The following is a 9,325-nucleotide window of genomic DNA, read 5'->3' on the forward strand; positions in this document are numbered from 1 at the left end:
TAACCCCTTTAATACCAGTTTAAATTCTGAATACCTACAGTATCTTGCACAGCACTAGATCCATGGAATCCTTTATATTAAAATGATTTTAAAGGAAATCTGTCACCTCATTTTTCCCCTATGAGATGTGGCCACCGCCATCAGGGCCTTATCTACAGCATTCTGTAATGCTGTAGATAAGCCCCCAATGTAACTTGAAAGATAAAAAAAACGAGTTATATTATACTCACCCAGGTGCAGTCCGGGTCCGATAGGTTTTGCAGTCTGGGTCCGGCGCATCCCATCTTCTAGCGATGACGTCCTCTTCCTTGCTTCCTGTCGCGGCTTCTGCGCAGGCGTAATTCTCTGCCCTGTTGAGGGCAGAGTAAAGTACTGCAGTGTGCAGGCGTCGGGAAAGGTCAGAGAGGTCCAGCGCCTGCGCACTGCAGTACTTTACTCTGCCCTCTACAGGGCAGAGCAGTACGCCTGCGTAGAAGCCATGACAGGAAGCAAGGAAGAGGACGTCATTGCTAGAAAATGGGAGGCCCCGGACCCGGACCGCGATACCCATCGGACCCGGTTCACACCAGACCGCCCCTGGGTGAGTATAATATAACTCTATTTTTTATCTTTCAGGGTACATCGGGGGCTTATCTACAGCAATACAGAATGCTGTAGATAAGCCCCTGATGGCGGTGGCCGCATCTCATATGGGAAAAATGAGGTGACAGATTCCCTTTATTTCAGTCTTGTCAGCCATAATAAAGTCAATGAATAATAATTAATATTTTTTTTCTTATGCAAAAATCGTTTTGCTGGTATAAGACATGTAATATCTGGGTGATCGTGACTGTGGAGCTGACAAAAATAATTGTCAGACTGTAACAAAAGACAAAAATAAAAGAAATGTCTGCCCTCTAGCCTTAACCACTCCATGGATAATAAAATGGGACTGAAACACATACTGAAGAACATTTTGTGATGATGGCAGTCATTTACTTCTAATTTCCCCGATTTATATTTAGAAATTGCACAACCTGTACAAGCCATAGAAGAAAATTAGGCAAAGCCAATGTTTTTATCTATTATTTTCTTTTAAAAAAGTCCTGAATATTGCATATCGCAGCACTGACTTTTTGGAAATGTATGGACTATTTTTATATATATTTTAAAGAGAACCTTTTACATCATTTTGCCCTATTAAACTGCCCCAGTACCATGTAGATCATATAATGTGCATCACTAACATGTGTCCATAAAGCTAAACATGAAGCGATGTCAGGAACGCTTGCTCATGTCATGCAGGAAAGTTCTATCGGCTGCTTCCAGACCATGCTCAGATCGAAAATGAATCTGTGGATGTACAGCGAGATTTAATGCACATGCCCCAGAAGCTAGTTGTCAGCTGTGTGCACTCCTGCGTCATATTACTGCTGGACTGGTTCATATTAGCGGTTGCGCCCCGCTATTCAGTTTATTGAACATTTCTATATTTTGCTGTGCCCTACATTATAATTAGAGGAAGATCTCTGTTAGTTTTGTTTCCACTTCTTACTTTGTTAAATACACTTGTTTGCCTTCAGCTTTGGTCTCAGATTTGTTTTATCCCACGCAATCAGATTCCACATTATTGTTGCAAAGGGTTAAGTTGTTAGGAAAGCTCAACCTAACAATGGGCATAACTACTCACCGAAGGGGAGTGACTACAAACCTGAGAAGCGTGATTGAACCACTATCAAGCACCACCCACATGCTTGGAAAACAGGGATTTACATAAAAGATAAGTAAAGATGTATGGTATTGGGGGCATTTTAGTAGGGCAAAATTATATGAAAGGTTCCATGGAGACACGAGGGTCAGTAGCTGCTCTCGTCCGCTGGTCTGACTGTCTTTAGAAAGACCGCATGGACCAGTGCTCATCCCACTGAATGTCTGTACTCCTTTTTTGTGGGCAGAATACTACTCAGACAACACAGATTGAGGGTAGCACACTGATAATCATTTATTGGATCAGCAACAGTCAATACCATTTAGAACAGTCTCAGCAAGTACATAAGATGGTGAAAATTACAGAGTTTTACCCTTCCACTGGCTCGCCAGGAAATAGTACATCTGTGACTTCAGGGCTTCCAGGGCCAACTGCCCCAACAAGTGTCACCCTGCTTTTGGTGGGGACCTATACAGAGGAGGTAGCTTAGGAAAACCTGACAGAGTATATTGATGTATGTGGCCACTTTTATAGTTCAGCTCTTAGTCATGCATTTTTCCACAGCATTGGGAGGTGAGAGGAGGTAATTTCTCATTGTTCGAGTGTTCAATTACTCTGCATATTTTGTTCTGTAATGTTTGCAGAACAACAAGTGGCATGGACTGATACAATGAGTAATCAACATATTAACAAACATTGATTGTTCAATTAACCTGCGCTCTTGTTCCTCAAGGATAGCAAAACAATAGGCTGCAAGGACTGATACAGTAGGTAATCATCAACCATTCAACATATCAACAAACATCAATACAATCTACAATAAGAGTCAATGTTCAGACTGAACAATGGCTCACGTCCCTGGGCCAACTGAATAGGACGCCTGGCATAATTAAGCATAAACATAGTGTAGTCACAGATTCCCTTTAAAAATGTTGCAAAATCATGCACAGAGAATAGCAGTCTGTTAAGTCTGTTATACAACACAATATAGGCCTTCATATGACAGTACCTAGAATGCCTACTGCTCTCTATTAGGGAATCACAGTACTATCTCTTAGCTGCTACAAAATTAGCCTCCTATTTGTAGAAAAGTTATGTCTAGACCTCGTTCAACATAAATCCTCGATCACAGGTTCAGGGAGCAGAATTGAATTACTTGGATGGAAGAGCTCAGACTTTTTTTTTTCAGAAAGTAGTTGCAGTTCATCTGTAGAACCACACACAACAATACTGTTTGTCCAATGAAGGCAATTTTTTTCATGCTTATTTTTAAAAATATTGTGACATGTAGTCTCCTTTTCCTAAAAGGAAAAATATCATAACATAGTAACATAGTTATTAAGGTTGAAGGAAGACTTTAAGTCCATCTAGTTCAACCCATATCCTATCCTAACTTGCCCTAACATGTTGATCCAGAGGAAGGCAAAAAAAAACCCATGTGGCAAACAGTAAGCTTCACGTTGGGGAAAAAAATTCCTTCCCGACTCCACATACGGCAATCAGACTAGCTCCCTGGATCAACGCAATATTAAGGAAACTAATGTATATACCCTGTAATATTATACTTTTCAAGAAAGGCATCCAGTCCCTTCTTAAATTTTATTACGGAATCACTCATTACAACATCATATGGTAGAGAGTTCCATAGTCTCACTGCTCTTACAGTAAAGAATCCGCGTCTATGATTATGCTTAAACCTTCTTTCCTCCAGACGTAGAGGATGCCCCCTTGTCCCCGTCACAGGTCTAAGAGTATATAGATCATTAGAAAGGTCTTTGCACTGTCCCCGCATATATTTATACATTGTAATAAGATCACCCCTAAGCCTTCGATTCTCCAAACTAAATAACCCCAAGTGTAATAACCTGTCTTGGTAGTGCAGACCCCCTAGTTCCCTAATAACCTTGGTCGCTCTTCTCTGCACCCTCTCCAGTTCAGCTATGTAATACTTGTGAAGTCGGAGAAGTCAATTAAGTGTAGCTTATTCCTTTGTTTTGAAATTTGGCTCAAAACCTCCTTTATTATATCCAAGGAGACTCAATATGGCAGTGGATAAGGTCTTTCGATATCAGGCAAGGCGTGGACAGTAGACAATATTGGAAAAACCTGCCACCCATCTGATGTGTTTTAGATGTTCTGCTGATGTTCATTTGACAGATTACGGGGAAGAAAAAGTATCTGTGTGTGTTGGATTCCAACATTACTGATTCTTTGTTCTCAAGACAGATAAGCTGCCAGAAGTTTCTGGCAGAAGCTTTATCTTCTCTCCTCATCAACCAGCCTGGGCAGCTCTGTGTATGTGGAAGTTAGAAGAAAAAAAATAATGAAGGTATTTAACCACCATACAGGTGGCCAAACACACGAGATTGCTGTTCGACCACACACTAAATAGGTGGTTCATCTCAAAGCTGCAGACAAAAAATGATAGGATTATAAATGTTGGGTGCACATTTCCACAGCATTAGTAGTTAAATTCATTGGTTTAGTAAAATCCATTTATGTTTTATACAGCATGAGCATTATCCTTGCTGAAATATTGGGGTATAATTGTACATCATTCGTTTGATTGACAAGTAAGTGTTCTAAATAAAGCAAATTTGGAAATAATGTTCTCGACTTGTCAGAGCAGTCATTTATCAAACGTCTCAGGTGCAGCAATTTTACAAAGGTGCCGAATAAAAATGATGAAAAAACTAGACAGCACACAGAATTAAGTAGTAAAATTAGAACATTTTATTGTTCGTTGTTATTCAGACAAGTCTTTTATACATTCATCCTGCATTCGAGAGTTGCTGGAAAGTCAGGGATGACATGACGGAAGATGAATCCATTCTTGCCATAGACACATATAGCACATCTCAAGATGTGATGGAGATGGAAGAGCCATAATAACATAGACATGCATTGCTAACTGGGAATGCATCGATCATTACATTTAGCGCATATTATATAAAAACCATTTGGTCAAACAACCAATGGAAAAATTGTTATAACATTTCAGTTCCACCTTTGCATTTCTGTTACCTTTTACAGTTAGGTCCATATATATTTGGACAGAGCCTATATTTTTCTAATTTTGGTTCTAGACATTACCACAATGAATTTTAAACAAAACAATTCAGATGCAGTTGAAGTTCAGACTTTCAGCTTTCATTTCAGGGTATCCACATTAAAATTGTATGAAGGGTTTAGGAGTTTCAGCTCCTTAACATGTGCCACCCTGTTTTTAAAGGGACCAAAAGTAATTGGACAATTGACTCCAAGGCTATTTCATGGACAGGTGTGGGCAATCCCTTCGTTATGTCACTCAATTAAGCAGATAAAAGGCCTGGAGTTGATTTGAGGTGTGTTGCTTGCATTTAGAAGGTTTTGCTGTGAAGGAAACAGCGGTCAAAGGAGCTCTCCATGCAGGTGAAACAAGCTATCCTTAAGCTGCAAAAACAGAAAAAACCCATCCGAGAAATTGCTACAACATTAGGAGTGGCAAAATCTACAGTTTGGTACATATTGAGAAAGAAAGCACTGGTGAACTCATCAATGCAAAAAGACCTGGGTGCCCACGGAAGACAACAGTGGTGGATGATCGCAGAATAGTCTCCATGGTGAAGAGAAACCCCTTCACAACAGCCAACCAAGTGAACAACACTCTCCAGGAGGTTGGCGTATCAATATCCAAATCTACCATAAAGAGAAGACTGCATGAAAGTAAATACAGAGGGTTCACTGCACGGTGCAAGCCACTCATAAGCATCAAGAATAAAAAGGCTAGACTGGACTTTGCTAAAAAAACATCTAAAAAAGCCAGCACAGTTCTGGAAGAACATTCTTTGGACAGATGAAACCAAGATCAACCACTACCAGAATGATGGAAAGAGAAAAGTATGGTGAAGGCGTGGTACAGCTCATGATCCAAAGCATACCACATCATCTGTAAAACATGGCGGAGGCAGTGTGATGGCTTGGGCATGCATGGCTGCCAGTGGCACTGGGCCACTAGTGTTTATTGATGATGTGACACAGGACAGAAGCAGCCAAATGAATACTGAGGTATTCAGAGTCATGCTGTGTGCTCAGATCCAGCCAAATGCAGCCAAACTGATTGCTTGTTGTTTCATACTACAGATGGACAATGACCCAAAACATAAAGCCAAAGCAACCCAGGAGTTTATTAAAGCAAAGAAGTGGAATATTCTTGAATGGCAAAGTCAGTCACCTGATGTCAACCCAATTGAGCATGCATTTCACTTGTTAAAGACTAATCTTCAAGAGGAAAGGCCCACAAACAAACAGCAACTGAAAACCACCGCAGTGAAGGCCTGGCAGAGCATCAAAAAGGAGGAAACACAGTGTCTGGTGAGGTCCATGAGTTCAAGACTTCAGGCAGTCATTGCCAACAAAGGGTTTCCAACCAAGTACTAGAAATGAACATTTGATTTACAATTATTTAAACTGTTCAATTACTTTTGGTCCCTTTAAAAACAGGGTGGCACATGTTAAGGAGCCGAAACTCCTAAACCCTTGATCCAATTTTTTTGTGGATACCCTCAAATGAAAGCTGAAAGTCTGAACTTCAACTGCATCTGAATTGTTTTGTTTAAAATTCATTGTGGTAATGTCTAGAACCAAAATTAGAAAAATGTTGTCTCTGTCCAAATATATATGGACCTAAATATATTTCTCAAGGTTTACCTTCATATACGCTTTGCCATTTCCCTTTGGCATCGGTGAGGTCAATGACAACCCACAGAGGCTCAAATACTAATGGCTTCTATTCACATTACAGAAAAGTCATCCAAACTGACCAATTTCACCTGACTGGCGATTTATGTAATATATGAAGTGGCCTTCTAACTCTCTGCTAATAGATGACATCGAGGGAAAGAAGATCGGGCATATTGAAAATTCTCGATATTTTTGCTCTCCCTGGAAATATGCTGCTGTGAGAGGTTTCTGGAGATCACTTTTCTCTCTCCATTAAAAACAGATTCCTAAATGGTTGAACATAGAATGTGAATGGAGGAATGTGGAAAGATAACGGTCTGAGTGCAAGGTGTGCAGACACCATAAAGAGGTTGTTCGGCATTTAAAGATTGAAGACTTATCCTTAGGATAAGACGCAAGTATGGAATTGAAGGGTGTCTGACACACAACAATCCCAGCAATTAGCTGAAATCTGCTCTGGCAGCATATGAAACTAAGCGATGTACAGGGTGGAACACAGTAGGTCTGTACATTTGTCACGAGTATGTCAGATGCTACCATTGCTCTGCATCTGGCTGCAGAAGATCTCTGAATTTGGCACTGCAGACGCCTTGTTAATCCTTTTGACTTTTGTACCCAGTGACAACCTCCTTTGTCTCTATTTGACACACCTGGACCTGGGCGTTTTTAGTCTCCCTGTCTGCTTCAGGGAGCCTCTGGTGATATTAATATTTTCCCCTTGTGAAGGCTTGAAGCTATAGCAGTCGGCTTACTTCCTCTCTGGTGCTGTTGGAGGACGTTTGGTGTTACAACTGTGAGTCTGCTCAATATAAGTTGCTTTCCCCTGCTTTCCCCCTGTGCTCATCCCCCCTGTTCCTTATTCAGGGCCTAGTTCTAGGGATAAAGAGGGCTTAGATTCCTGCTCAGCGATTGGTGTGGAACCAATATAGGAATAGTAGAGGTGGCAGGGACCTATTAGATCTGCCTATGGGGTCTCCACTCCCCATTTCCGTAGCATTTGGGCTTCCCCTCTTTCTCTCATAATGCACTTAGTCTTCCCACACTGTGCATGACAACATTGCTTGGTTGCTGCTGAGTACTGCAATTTATCGCATTCACTTGTATGGGAATAGGAGATAAAGTGCATAAGTTAGCAACAGACAATAGATAATAACTAATAAGGAGAACAAAAGTGCTAAAAAATCTTACAAAATTTTATTTAGACACAAAATTACAATCAAAATTAAAAAACAAGAGAAAAAGAATTTTATGGGTGCGTGTGCAATTTAATGATTAAATCACTAAGTATATACTGTAGGATTAGGTCAGGACATAATGATAGCGTTATTAGTCAAACTGACTGAGAAATCTTCTAATATTAAATACTAATATAGCTACGAGAGACATGTACAGTGGGGAAAAAAAAGTATTTAGTCAGCCACCAAGAGTACAGGTTCTCCCACTTAAAAAGATGAGAGAGGCCTGTAATTGGCATCATAGGTAGACTACAACTATGAGAGTCAAAATGAGAAAACAAATATAGAAAATCACCTTGTCTGATTTGGCAACATTTATTTTGCAAATTATGGTGGAAAATAAGTATTTGGTCATTAACAAAAGTTCAATATTTTGTTATATATTCTTTGCTGGCAATGACAGAGGTCAAACATTTTCTGTAAGTCTACACAAGGTTGGCACACACTGTTGGTGGTATGTTGGCCCATTCCTCCATGCAGATCTCCTCTAGAGCAGTGATGTTTTGGGCCTGTCGCTAGGCAACACGGACTTTCAAATCCCTCCAAAGGTTTTCTATGGGGTTGAGATCTGGAGACTGGCTAAGCCACTCCAGGACCTTCATATGCTTCTTACGAAGCCCTAGCGGTGTGCTTGGGATCATTATCATGCTGAAAGACCCATCCACTTTTCATGTTCAATGGCCTTGCTGATGGAAGGAGGTTTGCACTCAAAATCTAACGATACATGGCCCCATTCGTTCTTTCATGTACATGGATCAGTCGCCCTGGTCCCTTTGCAGAGAAACAGCCCCAAAGCATGATGTTTCCACCCCCATGCTTCACAGTAGGTATGGTGTTCTTTGGAAGCATCTCAACATTCTGTCTCCTCCAAACACGATGAGTTTTGTTTCGACCAAACAGTTTTACTTTGGTTTCATCAGACCATATGACATTCTTCCAATACTCTTCTGGATAATCCAAATGCTCTCTCGCAAACTTTAGATGGGCCCAGACATGTACTGGCTTAAGCAGGGGGACATGTCAAGCCCTGCAGGATCTTAGTCCCTGGCGGTGTAGTGTGTTACTGGTGGTAGCCTTTGTTACAGTGGTCCCAGCTCTATGCAGGTCATTCACTAGGTCTACCTGTGTGGTTCTGGGATTTTGCTCACCATTCTTGCGATCATATTGACCTCACCTGGTGAGATCTTGCATGGAACCCCAGATTGAGGGAGATTATCAGTGGTCTTGTATGTCTTCCTTTTTCTTATTATTGCTCCCACAGTTGATTTCATCACACCAAGCTGCTTGCCTATTGCAGATTCAGTCTTCCCAGCTCTTTGGTCTTCACCATAGTGGGGTTTGGATTGTGACTGTTTGTTCTGGACAGGAGTCTTTTATACTGATAACAAGTTCAAACAGGTGCCATTACTACAGGTAATGAGTGGAGGATAGAGGAAACTCTTAAAGGAGTTGTTACAGGTCTGTGAGAGCCAAATATCTTGCATGTTTTTAGGTGACCAAATACTTATTTTCCACCATAATTTGCAAAATAAATCTTGCCAAATCAGACACGGTGATTTTCTGGATTTATTATCTCATTTTGACTCTTAGTTGTGGTCTACCTATGATGTCAATTACAGCCCTCTCTCATCTTCTTAAGTGGCAGAACTTGCACAATTGGGGGCTGACTAAATACTTTTTT

The sequence above is a fragment of the Dendrobates tinctorius genome, unplaced genomic scaffold (genome assembly GCF_039654945.1).
Source record: "Dendrobates tinctorius isolate UK_male_01 unplaced genomic scaffold, ASM3965494v1 ptg000145l, whole genome shotgun sequence".
NCBI lineage: Eukaryota > Metazoa > Chordata > Amphibia > Anura > Dendrobatidae > Dendrobates > Dendrobates tinctorius.